Here is a 14,992-nt window from a genome sequence, read left to right as displayed (position 1 = left end):
TTCATGTAGTAAATCTGAAACATTGCACATGCAGTCTAGTATATTTTGGGGCTTCCTTTATACTTTTAGTAGTATTGTGCTACAAGATATCACCAAGGTGAAAACCTTACAACGTAACATCACTTGATCTACTTACCTGCAGTACCCCACAGAATCATCTGCACCCCCTAATATGTGATACTGCCAAATTTCATAAAATCTAGCTGACTGTTTTTGTGCTATGCAAAATACAAAAGTCTAAGGAAAATGAATCAGATCTGAAGCCTGTTTTGGGGCTCCTGTTTTTGTTTGCACTGCTTTGACCAATCGCTGCAAAACGTTTCGTTTTCCCAAATTTAAATGGGGGCAGCAGGTCTGCAAAGTTTCATGCATATCCGTCAAATGAGTGCAAAGTTATAACTACAGAGTGGTATCTATCTATCATCTATCTATCCATCTATCTATCTATCTATCTATATTTATATATCTATCCATCTATCTATCTTACCCAGATAGAGTTAGGAGCAGCTTTTCCCATAGATGAAGCATTTTTTGTTTTGTTAATTACTTTTGTGGTGTTTGATGAATCCTGTTGACCTGTGGGAGCTTGATTTGAATTGAATTGCCACAAATCTGGCGAATAGATCATTTTATGTTTCAAAATCTCAAACTAATCTGTAACCTATTTGTGGACCATTACACCGGATTGTATTAATTGCCTCTCATGGCTTTCTAACAAGGCACAAAAGAAAAAACACCCTAGTCATACCCTTGTCTTGGAACCCCTGGGCCAGATGCACCAATGTATTTTCTCATTGCAAACCCTGCGATTTGGTAAATTGAAGGGCTGGGCATAATAATATTGGTTTTTTGAATGTACTAAGCCCATTTAGAGATCCAATAACATGTTACAGAATGGGTTTAGGAAACCATTAGGAATTACAATTAGGGAGAGGCGTATTTAGGGTGTTAGTTCTAAACAGCAATTCCTTATGGTTAGGGCCTTTGGTATTTATTATGTGGCAGTGGAGGACCAAACTATATAACAGAGTTGAGTAAATTATGTGGCAAGAAAAAACAAATCATGCAACGTAATACAGTAAATTTTGTAATGGTATTACTTCACTATTTTGTTTTCTTCACACTTGTTAACACTGCTTGGGCATTGGTCACACCTCATTAGTGCCACTTTCATATCCAAAAACAACAAGCAACCGAAAGATGACCAGCCAACTTTTGCAACAGGCCTTCCACTGCATAGCTACATGCTTTGCTGTGTTTTTAGTAACTTTTTGAACCATGTGAGCTAGAAACAATTTTTTATGTTAACATTTGCAGATTATGCAGCAGATGATGGATCATTTGGAAAATGCAACAAATCCATAGTAATGCAAAAAACGGTGTGGTCTACACAAGCTCATAATTCCAGTGGTCTGCTTATGGTATGGATTCATGTTTTGCGACCGATAACCGCAAAACCTTGATGTTTTACTGACTACTGAAAGGAAATGGTAACTGTTTGTAACCCATTTTCCTTTAAGTAAAATTGGCTGCATTTTGAATAAATGATTGATGTATTTAAACGCCATTACAGACATGGTGGTCTGTTGACATCAGCAGGCCACCATTCATGTGATGGAAGCGAACCATAGAGGATAATGTAAGCGACTATGATGTGAGTGACAGGTTTTACTGATGTCTACTGGCTGTTGTATATGCATCAAATAAATAGGCATATTGCATCTTTGATTAGGTTAGAAATAGTCAATAGCTGGTTTCCATTGAGCAAGAAGTGACGCTTGTGTGGAGTGGCCACAGGGAGCCCTACGTGGCCCTAACCGGTCAAGCCTGGCATGGGTAGCAGGGACCTAACTCTCATTTATATTTTGAGGGATAGTTTTTACTCCTTCAGGGCAACGCCCTGATGGAGTACCCCCAACCAAATTTGGAAATGTCTGTCAGCCCAAGGGATATTTCTACCATTGACCGGTACTGCCAGCATTTCTATCATTGACAGGAACTGATGTCAATCCGGCTCCTGACAATATATTTGAATTTAGCCATACAGCTCTGTCAAACTTAGCAGAACCGTATGACAAAGTTCAAAAGCTTTTTATTTAAAAAAAAAAAAAGCCTCAAAGTGCTTTTTCGGTTTTGAAAATAAAAACAAAAACAATGCCACCCTCACCATGGGAGTCCTCTACCATGGTGAGGGGGTCCTTTTAAGATTTATTTACTGCCCCTTACTCCCAGGGGTTTCCTGGCATTGATGGGCATTAAAAAACAGCTATATGGCCACGCGTTTAAATTGGGTGGATGGGCATATAGCCATTTCCCCGATTGCCCTTACTCTATTAGGCCTTCGGATACGTTTGGCCATGGTGGACATGGAGTAGTCTCCGCTGTTGCCAAAGTATGATCCGCCTGCATCTTATGTTTCAAACGGCGATGGAGTATGGTTACCACCAACATCTAAATCAGGTCCCCAAACACTTGTGGCACTTTGAAAAGTATTTGCCAGACCCACCCTAATTCAAGGAGTGCTTAATTTGTGATACAAATGTAAGTTAAAGTGCCCAGTTGCCCTTAAGATGGTGCAACCCACTTCTACTTGCCCACCGCATGCATGGACAATGCTCTAAGCTGGTTTTCAGCAGTCACAGCAAACAGGCCTATCTTCTGCGAGGAGAATTCTGGAGAGAAGGTTCCTTCCACACCACCAAGTACATTTTGCAAAAAATCAGGCCGAATCGTGCATTCCTTAGCTCAATTTTCACTTAAATTTGACAAAAAAAGCCACAGGCTCCAAAAGGGCACTCTTTAAGGATATCTGCACAAATATCCCCACGTTTCGCACAATTTAGTAGGAGGGGGTTCTGATTGTTAAAAATAATTTCAACACAGGAATAGAATACAGTTAGAGAACATAATTTAACATTTGCCCTAAGCCATGTATGTCTCCCCATTACGCAATGGTAGGCTTATGAAAAGGGACATCACCATTGGTATGAGAATACTATATAAGTGTGCATATTATACTTGACTTCAAATAAAATGCATGTGAACACCCAATAGCAGGAACATAGCTAAATCGAAAATATGTACTGTACTGTTTAAAATTCAAGCACCTTTGTGAATTGGACAAGTTCTTTAAAAAAGGTGTTCACTCAGAACATGAGAGTCCCTGGTGTGCTTTACGTATTTCTTTGGTTGTTTTATATAGCACCAACATGCTAACTTTTGGGTGCTTCAGAGTGCTTTTAAGTGCCTTATACATAATAATAATGATAGAAAAGTCGTAGGCTGTAGTAAATACAAACAGCTACAGCACGTAGCATGTGCATTTTACACCAGAGTGCAAGCAGGTCAGAGCAGTTGCAGTGTGTATAAAAGGCTTAAATTGCACTCCAGGGCTTGTATTACAGAAGCGCCCGCAAGGTGCAATGGGCACTTGCGCCTGGATTGTGCTCCCAGCCAATCCTGACAATCCCAATCTGCTTTGAGCAGTGTCAGAAATGGCTGCCGGGCAGGCTGGGAGCCTGTGCCTGCAGCCACAGAGAGCAGAGCGGATGAAGCGGCACGGTGAGGGAAAAAGGTACATTTTATTTTTATTTAATTTTATGCCCCTCCCCAGCAGGCGCCACGTGCCCTGCCCCTTTTCACTCGCATGAGCCACAATTGCTAAGAGAGCTGGTGCACGTGTAGCATGTTAAGAAAGCATTCCCTGATTTGAGTGGGGACAGAGGCAAACATGAAAGTGTGCCTCCTAAAGGCAACCCTCATGAGGGCATAAAGGGGGGGGGGTGGGGGGGTCAAATCTACATTAGTGGCCCACCAAAGTCCTGCCATTATAATTCTCCACAGGAGGAAAGTCTGCTGGGTGCTGGTTGAGCGGGCTCGATAGGGTTGGGGTGTAGGGTTGATGGGCATGCTTGTGTTGTCCCATGGGCCGTATCAGGTATCGCCTTGCAGGCAGGTGCAGTCACTCGCTATTTTAAACGATGGTGTAAGGCAAGTTAAGGCAAGTGTAGGCTAGGGTAGGCATTAATCTATAACCAGGCCCTATCGTAAATAAGGAAAGAAGACATTAATTCTTGGAGATCCCTGCCCGAGCTGATGTCCACTTGCCCTGACCTCTCCTTCTAGGGCATGGCTTTGCGTAACCTAACATGTACATCTCTATTCAAGTTAAACTGCATGGGAGGCACCTCGTTATATATTACACATATTCAGCAATGAATTAGGGTACCATAAGATCCAAGGACAACCAGCCACAAGGAGGTCCTGCGTGGGGTCCTATTATCCAAAAGAACACCCACATCACCAATCAGCTACAACTTGTAGCACACCCCTGTTACAGAGATAAGAGTAGTGCCACATAAAATATTTAAAATGCAAGCTCTGTGGGATAGGGCACTCATTCAACAAACCTCTGTTCTCATAGAGCCAAACAGTATCATAACTCTGTCAAGAACTCAGGCCATCTACTTGGCAGACGGCAGATTAGAGTCCCCTGAGGCAGGTCAGGTGCTAAACTCTGATAGGATCCCATCACTGAGCAGATTGGCTTATATATGTAGTGCCTGGAGATTCTATCAGAATTAAAGGGCCATCGAGGACAACATCTACACACATTACTTAACGCCCCTTTCACATGCTCTGGTGCAATTACTCATCATCAGACTTTGACCCAGAGAAAAGAAAAATTCGTAGAAAAGTAAGGAAGAAAGATGAGAAAACGGTGACAGAGGGAGACAGCAGGCATGCAAAAGAACATGAAAGAGTGAGATAAAGACGCAACAAGTGTAGGATGGTGGAAGAAAGAGGCATGAGGTGGATCATGACGAGGCAACATTACCATTCGGCAGCGCCAGCACTTAGCAATTGGCTCCTAAGGACTTATTTGTTTTTATTTAAATGAAGCATTGGAATTTACAGATGGCCTTCGTTTAGTTATTAACAAATGCATCTATTAACCAAGCACCTTTTTAGTATGAACAGCCCCCATTGCATTGCACAAGCATTTTTTATTTCGCTTTCTACAAGCATTCCCTCTGGATGGAGAGCAGCAGAGCCTGTGGTGTACTCATCTGGGTGAAATAGTGCACGCTGCCTGTCTGAATCAAGCCTGGATTAAGGAAACCCTGGAAAACAGCACACTTGATACCACTTAATCTGCTGCACAAATGAAAAGGATGTCAGGAAATACTAAAATAACAACTATATTGCCCCTTTAACTTGTAATCCCAACCACTGAGCGCCCTCGTACAGGCAAGCCCCCTGAATCCCACCAGGATCCTCCAACAGCATCGCGCGTGACAGTTTACAACCCACAGCTATAAAACATTCATCAATAAAAACGTAACATCCCATCTTCTCTTTGATATCCTCAACCGTTCACCACATAGAAGACAGGAGGCGGATTTCCACAGCTCAGTGCCGGTGCTAAACATCAAAGCCGTCAGCTCCTCGCGCCCCTATTATGGCACACTCCGGTGCTGCGAAGTTTGAGCTTCAGCTGTCACTGGAGAGTACGCAGGCAGAGAGGAAACTGTGTGAGTAGTCGGGAGGCCAGTGCCTCTGGATGTCCACTAGGGGCAGAGCAGAGCTAGTCGTGTACTACAAAATGCTATTCAGCAAATTATTTGCAGAGGGCGACGCCTACGCCCCTCCTATCTTTTCTGTGCAAAGATCTCCACCCTGACTGTGGAGCTCTCCACACAGGTAGGTATACATTTTAGTAGTAATGTAGGAGTCATAAGACAGTGGATAGAAAATTAGGAACATTTATCAATGAAATGGGAAGGGCTTAGGGATGAGTAAGGAGGGGGTTAAAGGAGTGCTAGGGTGGTGTTTAGGGAGGGGTAAAAACTCAAAACAATGGTAAATTTACTCCAGCTCAGATTTGGAGTGATTCCAGTGCAGCACATTGCCAACCGTTGGTACTTCAATACCCTCCCCTAAAAAATAATGGCGGCAGAGATGTAAAATAAAATTGAATTTATATGTATTAAAATATTAAAACATTTAAATTAAATATTTAGATAGTTAATTTAATAATGCTGTTGCATGTTTTGTATTACATTTGAAATAAACATTTTAGATTAATTTATATTAATATTAAACCGTAACGTATTGTATTATTTTTTTTGTTTAATAAACTTTTACATTTTTTCCTTTAGTTTACCCCTTTAGAGATCGTCACTGCGAGATGGAGATCTCCGTCCACATGTGAAAAGTTACATTTAGTTACTGTACATTCATTTAATTAGGCTGAAACCCCTGAATTTAGGTGGTAGTGACATATAAGTCCACATTTTGAGTAAATGCATACTCATAAATGTTGCGTAGCAAAGATAATAAAAAGTGTAAGCATAAATGTACACATGCAGATTTACGCCTGTGTAAGCTTAGCTTTGTGAATAGTCCAAAAATGATGAAGAATTTCCTGAACTCATACCTGATATCTCTACAGGCTCCATTATGAGTTTCCTAGACATAGGTATGGGGATATGAGAGGGCTTTAATCTTCAGTGTCAGTTGATATCCCACAAACATATCTGGGGAATAAGATTTATTTCCCCATCAATGATTAACATGTGCACCAGGGAATACCAAAACAAGATCTGCATATTTTCCACCTTCCAGGCAAAATAGCATGCCCAAATCTTCAAACATTTACCAGGTGTTTGGAGCAGGTGTTTACTGGGAAAGAGCAGAGCTTTTCTCTTACCTAGGGTTTGGGGCTGCGGAGGGCAGGACAGAAGGGCAGCACAAATTTTATCATCAGCTGGATGGAGCTTTTTATGCTGCTTGATGCTGAAGTGTACAGATAGTCGAGGGCCAGGCACAGCATCTCCCTGTTGCCCCACAGCTCTGCAGGTCCACATCTGGTTTTTCCAGACCTAGAATTCATTGGATCCAAAGTTGACAAACCCAATAATTCCTGGCTTGGAGACATCAGTGACCTCATAGTTATGCTTCCCATGCTCCTCCCATCCAGATATCACTCTTTGCAACTCTTAACAGAGTCCTCTGAATCTTATATCCTCTGCACCTAACTTTCAGCCATGCCACACCCAAAGGATGATCTATACTCCCACTGAGCTGAAAAGTCTTAGAGATTTTGGTGTCTCTATCACAAACTGTGTAAGGTAGCACAGTTTTTGTACACCACATATTCATCCGTTGCTTGGTCCATCAGAACGTTGGTGTGGACCTTGTCTGAGATTGTGCATTTTCCACAGATTTGGGGTGGGGGATGAATCGGGAGACACTCCTGTACATGCCCTGGCTTAATAAGTAGAGCAATGTAAATGAATGTAATGTTTTCCCTAAGGGTGGGCTCTAAATGTTGGCCCCAGCCTTCCAAACTGTGTAGATTTTATATATGCTTGCATCCCTCTGTCGGGTGAAATGCAATTGGGGTGCTGACCTTGGGACCCTCAGACTACCCATGGTCAGGTGTGGAAATGCAGACTGGTCATCAGAACCTACACTGCAAGGACTAGATTAATAACTTCCTGTGTTGGTGGCTGGTATGCCTGCACTCTCTCTCCTCTCTGAAACATGGAAAAACTGAGCTCTGTGTGTGAATGTTGATGTTGCTCATTGTAAAATTGCTTCAGTGTTCTATAGGGCATTTGTTCTACTTATTCAGCATAGCAAATGTGTACCCTAAAAATTCAGAAATCTGGTTTACTGGTGGTAGTAGGAAGTTATTCCAAGTAATGCATAGGCATTATGTTCAGCCCCTGAGAGCCTCAGCTTTCCAATGAGCTGTTGCCTTCTTGCTTTTCATTCATATAGCAGGAGAGATACAGGTACATTTCTGCACTAGACACCCATTGCTGAAGCAAGCTAGGATGCAATGTCCCAGCAAAGTCTAGCACAGTAACTTATGGCAAGGGTGACACCTCCGGAATGGCGAGTTGCTGCACTGTGGCCACTTAGCTTACCCTTTCAATGCCTAGGCCTGTTTTTTCTGTTCTTTAGTGAGATTTTGAAGCTACGTTATTGTATTTTAATGGACTACTTGTTTTATCTGTTTCATATGAGTGAACTACATCTAAGGTAATATCTGTTATGCATTTTCGACTGTCAAAGCTAATGGGGGTGTTACTTCCTGTGATTTTATTAGTGGATAAATGGCGCATGATGTCACTTTTGGTGCCCCACGGGTCAATTATACATAGTAATATTCAGGGCTACTAGACCTGGTTGTACTCCAATTCAGAGACGTTTTAAGGCATGGCTAAAGTGAGCAATTGCCCTGGACTCCCAACTTATAGCGGACTGACAACCAAAATTCCTTCGATTATAACACATTATCTTTTTTTTTTAACGCTAATATGGCCCAACACACAGTCCCAGATTTACAAAGTGGCGCAATGCATGCCCTTGCACCACATTATGCCTGTCAAACAAAATAGAATTTTCAGTCCATAAAACATCCCAGCACTCCAACTTCCGCCTCTTTTGTTTTCTGCTTCTGAGCAGATATGTATATTTGATCCTTTTACACTGCTATATTAAATTTGTTTATTTAAATTTAATTGGTAAGGTAATAATGTGTTAATATAGTATTTGGTTCAGAGTCCAATTTGTGGGTCTAACATATGCTTAGATTAAAGGTACATTTTTCTTATTGTCTATGTATATTTATTTTTTCAAAGGAAACCTGGGGGAAAATGTATTTATTTGTTAAATTAAGACTAGGCGAGATTGAGTAGCATGTAGTTCAAAGGTTGTCTCTTTATTTTGTACCAATATTGGAGCAGTTAATCAGGAGCTCAAATTTGAATTGGGCTCGAGTCGCTCTGGCCAGGCGTTCATGTGGACAGCGATCTCAGCTGCTGACATTGACATGATGGCAGAGGTTGTGAGGCTTTTTGGAGTACATGCGACCCCTATATAGTTAAGAGTATCTTGTTAACGCGGTTAAACTAGCTTACGTCACGTGACCATTTGGAGCACACACTATCTACATTTCAGTAAAGCGTCTGGTTGACTAGGACGAATTATCGGAGGTCGAGTGGCACTTTTGAGTGCACATGAGGTCCGTTTGAATAAGATGCCTCCAAAATAAATAAATAAAGATACCGTTAAGGCTCTTACCTTCTAGAGCATTTCACAATCAAGGCGGCTAGCTCCTTGTGCTCCGCCTGCATATTGGAAGTCGTAAAGGTCATAGCGACACATTAAAAGTTGAAAGGGAGGTTAAAAAAAATAAACAAATAAATAAATAAACAGGAACTGGAAATGCAGCAGAGCATTCTCATATTTTATATCTACATCATTTTGTGAGTTCAGGCCATTTTGAAGGCTACATAGAATGCTGCTTGTGATTCTTTCTGGCACTGCTCTGGAAGTGTTGCGATCACATTCTGAATGACATAAGTGAATTACTTTTATTAAAAAAGAAATGTGATGGTAAATATCTCATCATAACATTTATAATCTAATCTATACATTGACATCATGTCTGAGGGACGTAGTGAGAGGGATTTACAGGAGAAAAGAATGAGGGATATTATAAGACAAGCTTTAAAAGAAAGTGTAAAAAAAGAAATAGATAATGAGGAAGAGTATTGGACCTTGTCTGAAGAGTAAGGTTCCTCAAATAAAGGGCCAGGTGGCTAATGTTTAATTAAAATTAAACATTTAATGGTTGAGGAGTTGTCTATATCATTAAAAATAGGAGTCCTAGCAGTGCAAGGTGTCCCAAAGCAGCACAAACGAGAGACAGGTGAACCCTGAAAAATAATTAAATTCGGGACTAGATAACTGTATACTTGATATGAATTATTATGATGGGGATATTTTTTCGGCACAGAGTTTGGATATATTGATCATTCCACTAAAAAGATTGAAAATTATATGAAAGACCCTCTGGGACAGAAAATGTTTGATCCTAAGGAGATATGACACCCTAGGAGATCCCACCGGTGGCCTATGGGTCACGTGACGGACTATGTAACAAATAAGATTAGGAAGCCTTTGGAAAGAGAGGAAAGGAACAATAGTACTCAAGACCAGTATTTAGAGACAAAGGCCCTTATTATGACCATGGCAGTAAAGCCCGCGTACGGTCACACTGACAGCCGCCAACTTACCGCCGCAGAGGCGGACATCTGTTCACCATATTATGACACACACACACACCAATCCGACAGAATACAGCCACAGACACAAAACCGCCAGCCTAACGGTCAGTGATAAAGTGGCGGTATCAAAACTCACACCATTACGCCAGCAGAACAACGACCATCACATTATGGCCCACGAATCACCACGGCGGTAAACCACTGGTGGTACATACCGCAGCACTCACAATGGACACCCACAGACAAAACAACACCACATTGGACAATTCAAACAACACACACCTGGCACCCGTACACACACAAAACCCACACACCCAAACCACTATAAAACACACACCCACATTACCCACAACCCTTTACGATTACAAATCATTGCCACCAGACTGACACCAAGACCACTGCTACAACTACATACACACACCACATATACCCATACATCCCTCATGCACTCCACTTCACACACCCCAACACATTACCAAACACACCCTCAGCAACACACATCACTTAACACCCATGGCACCACAAAGGTTCCCCCGTTTCACTGAGGAGGAGTTAAGGGTTATGGTGGAGGAAATTGTCAGGGTAGAGCCACAGCTATTTGGAGCACAGGTGCAGCAGGTATCAATAGCCAGGAAGATGGAGCTATGGTGGTGGATCGTGGACAGAGTCAACGCTGCGGGAGAGCACCCCAGAACAAGGGACGACATCAGGAAGAGGTGGAACGACCTACGGGGGAAGGTACGTACCATAGCAGCAAGACACCAGCTCACTATCCAGAGGACTGGCGGTGGACCCCCACCTTCTCCCCCACAACTAACAGCATGGGAGGAGCAATTCTTGGAAATACTGCATCCTGAGGGCCCAGCTGGAGTTGGAGGAGGACTGGACTCTGGTAAGTCAACATTCAACAATTATCACCCCCCTACCTGCATGCCATCACATACCCTCACCCTCACTCACATCACTCCACTACATCCCACACACTCCACCATCACAGCTCTCTAATCACAATGCCAAGCCCTGCATGCTGTACCAATGAATGGTCACCCTCACAGCCCTGCATGGACACTCATTACTAAAGCATGCACAGCATAGTTAAACTAACAATCCCACCATACACCAACATACGCAAGTAAAAGCTGGCAGGGCAACACCAATCATAGAGGGGAAGCCAGGGATGTACAATATGTCACACACATGAAGCATAATACATCATTTACATCCCCACAGGTACCCCAGCTAATGTCACTGGAGAGGAGGTGCCAGCACTATCCAGTCCCCCAACTGAAGAGGCCCACAGTGATGACAACAACTCTGGCCTTCAGGATCTGGACGATCTACCTGGCCCATAAGTGACCACTGGACAGCCGGTTACCCAAGCCCAGTCACAGACCACCACAGAGCCTCCCCCATCAGGAAACACCACCACAGCACTCACCCAGCATACAAAAACCTCTGTCCCTAGGACACGTCAATCAGCAGTGTGCTCACTTGTAGAGAGACCCCAGGCCACACCCCGCACACAATACAGTCAGGGACCTGGGGTCAGTGGCAGTGGGCACACCGTTCAGGGGACAGAGGCACAGCCCAACAGGGACACTGGGAGGACTGCTGTGCACTAGGGGGAGGACAGGACCAGGGAACCGACTCTCCAGGAGGTGCTCTCAGAGATCCTGAGAGCCTATCAACATTCCCAAGACACGATGGGCCAGATCCTAGACAACGTGCAGGAGAACAGGCGGCTGCAGGAGGGACAGTATCAGGAGATCAGGGACGACTTGCAGCACCCCTGATCTCCAGAGCAGGGGTGCTGGCAGACATGGCCAACATTATGAGGGAGGCAGTGTCACACCAGCGGGCCCCTGCCACTAGCCAGTCATATGAATAGCCTTCCACTTCTGCTGCCACTAGTGGCCAGGAGGCCCCGCCACAGGACTCACAGGCCACCAGACATAGAAGTGGGAAATACCAGCATGCCAATGCCATACAGAATACAACCAAAGTCATTGAAATGTAAAGTTGCACTGTCTCACTTGTGTGTCATTTGAAGTACTGACGGATTACAGATGTTCTGTTGTCCACATCCTCATGCTCTGCCTCCTCATCCTCACTGTCCACAGGGTCCACTGCTGCCACAGGGGCATCGCCAGTCTCTTCCTCCTGCAGAAAAGGGACATGGAGTTTGAAGGCCAGGTTGTGCAACATGCAGCATGCCACCACTATCTGGCAGACCGTCTTGGGTGAGTAGCACAGGTATCCACCTGTCAGATGGAGGCACCGGAACCTGGCTTTCAGTAGGCCAAAGGTCCTTTCAATGATCCTTCTGGTTCACCCATGTGCCTCATTATAACGTTCTTCTGCCCTTGTCCTGGCATTCCTCACAGGGGACAGCAGCCATGATAGGTTTGGGTAACCAGAGTAACCTGCAAATATTGAGGGACAACATTTAGCCACACACTATCCTATATGGCCATCAGGGTGTGGGAACCAGAGCTCACCTATTAACCACACTCTGTGCCTCTGTAGTTGGCCCATCACATTTGGGATGCTGCTATTCCTCAGGACAAAGGCATCATGCACCGACCCAGGATACTTAGCATTGACGTGGGAGATACACTGGTCCGCCAAACACACCATCTGCACATTCATAGAGTGGAAACTCTTACGATTCTTGAACACCTGTTCATTCATGCGGGGGGGGGGAACAAATGCAATATGTGTTCCGTCAATCGCCCCAATTATATTGGGGATAAGTCCCATTGCCTAAAACCCGGCCTTCACAGTGGCCAAATCCTCAACCTGTGGGAATGCAATGTAGCTGCACATGTGTTTTATCAGGGCAGACAACACTCTTGTCAGCACGATTGAGAACATTGGCTGTGACATTCCTGCTGCCAAGTCCACTGTCACTTGGGAAGAACCGGTTACAAGGACATGGAGCACTGATAGCACTGGCACAAGAGGGGGATCCCAGCGGGCTGACGGATAGCAGATATCAGGTCAGGCTCCAATTGGGCACACAGCTCTGTGATTGTGGCCCTGTCCAGTCTATAGGTGATGATAATGTGCCTTGCCTCCAGTGTAGCCAAGTCCACCAGGGGTCTGTACACTGGGGTATGTCTCCATCTCCTATCCATCCACAGCAGTAGGTATCTAAGGGACAAAAGAGTGAGGAGGCTGTCACAAACTGAACAATGGAGCCACAACAGTAGTCCGCAATCTGTAAACATGTCATCGGACAGTGTAATTTGTCAAGTATGTGCCTATTTATCCTGTGATGCAGCTTTATTCCATAGGCCTGCCCCCCATCTGAAATGGCGTCGCCCTGTCCTGTATGGAAGGACAGGTGGAAGTGAGGTAATGCCGCTGACGTAGTGCTCCGTGGCGGGAGGCGGTAGGGAAGCGCCAGGCAATTCCTCATTGGTTATAATCGGGCCCTATGGGGTACAGTGGCCAATGGTGATCTACACCAGAGGTGACGGTATGCACCGCCGCGGATGTGAACGCCATTTTCTATCTGATTCTTCACTTGTTTCCTGACCTTCCATAGGAGAGGACCTACTCATGTCCTACTGTTACCTATGTCTGAAACCTACCATGGCCGTGTGACCAGGTGTGATGCTATTAATTGTGTTTGACCAATGACTTTGTGTTTCACCACTGAGCATATTAGTTGATCAATGTTCATCAGTAGCACATTATGGCAGTCATTCTGACCCTGGCGATCTATGACCGCCAGGGTCGCGGATGACGGAAGCACCGCCAACAGGCTGGCGGTGCTTCATAGCCCATTCTGACCGTGGCGGTAAAGCTGCGGTCAGAAAACCGGGGCCGGCGGTTTCCCGCCGTTTTTGCCCCGGCTGGGCGAATCCGCCATGGCAGTGCTGCAAGCAGCACTGCCATGGGGATTCTGACCCCCTTACCGCCAGCCTGTTTCTGGCGGTTGTCACCGCCAGGAAGAGGCTGGCGGTAACAGGTGTCTTGGGGCCCCTGGGGGCCCCTGCACTGCCCATGCCACTGGCATGGGCAGTGCAGGGGCCCCCGAACAGGGCCCCGGCCGGCTTTTCACTGTCTGCCTAGCAGACAGTGAAAAGCGTGACGGGTGCAACTGCACCCGTCGCACGGCCGCAACACCGCCGGCTCCATTCGGAGCCGGCTTCTGTGTTGCAGGCCTCCTTCCTGCTGGGCCGGCGGGCGCTAACATGGTTAGCGCCCTCCGGCCCAGCGAGAAGGTTGGAATGCCGGCAGCGGTCTTTTGGCCGCGTAGCGGGCAAATGGCGGTTCCCGCCTGGCGGGCTGCTACCGCGGCCGGCCAAACTTGGAATGACCGCCTATATGTTTTGTTCAGTTTAGCTACCTATTGGCTTTAACATGAAGTTAGCCATTACATTCTGTATTCAGTTTAGCCGCCTTTTGGCTTTGACATGGCATTAGCCATTACATTTTGTATCCAGTTCAGCTACCTATTGGCTTTGACATGATATTAGACATTACATTTTGTATTCAGCTCAGCTGCCTATTGGCTTTGACATGATATTAGACATTACATTTGATATTTAGTTTAGCTGCCTATTGGCTTTGACATGACATTAGACATTACATTTGATATTTAGGTTAGCTGCCTATTGGCTTTAACGTGGAGTTAGACATTGCAGTTGAGACATTGCAGAGATGTCTGTGTTTTTCCAAGCTATGTTTTTCCACAAGATGAACCAAGCTGTTTTCTTCACACCAGACCTTAGCTGATAAGAGCAGTAGATTTTGTGTTTACCTTTCAATCCAGTCTGAGACCGGAATGGCTCAGGAGAACTGGCCATTTTCCAAGGTCATTCAAATCTCACACTGAGTTTGCTTTTAAGGATTAATCTGTGCTACAGTGAGTTGGATTCGAATCTGCTTGACTTCAG

This window comes from Pleurodeles waltl, chromosome 6 (genome assembly GCF_031143425.1).
Source record: "Pleurodeles waltl isolate 20211129_DDA chromosome 6, aPleWal1.hap1.20221129, whole genome shotgun sequence".
In the NCBI taxonomy this organism is placed as follows: Eukaryota; Metazoa; Chordata; class Amphibia; order Caudata; family Salamandridae; genus Pleurodeles; species Pleurodeles waltl.
The sequence above is the reverse complement of the archived record's forward strand: the minus strand, read 5'-3'. Positions refer to the sequence as shown.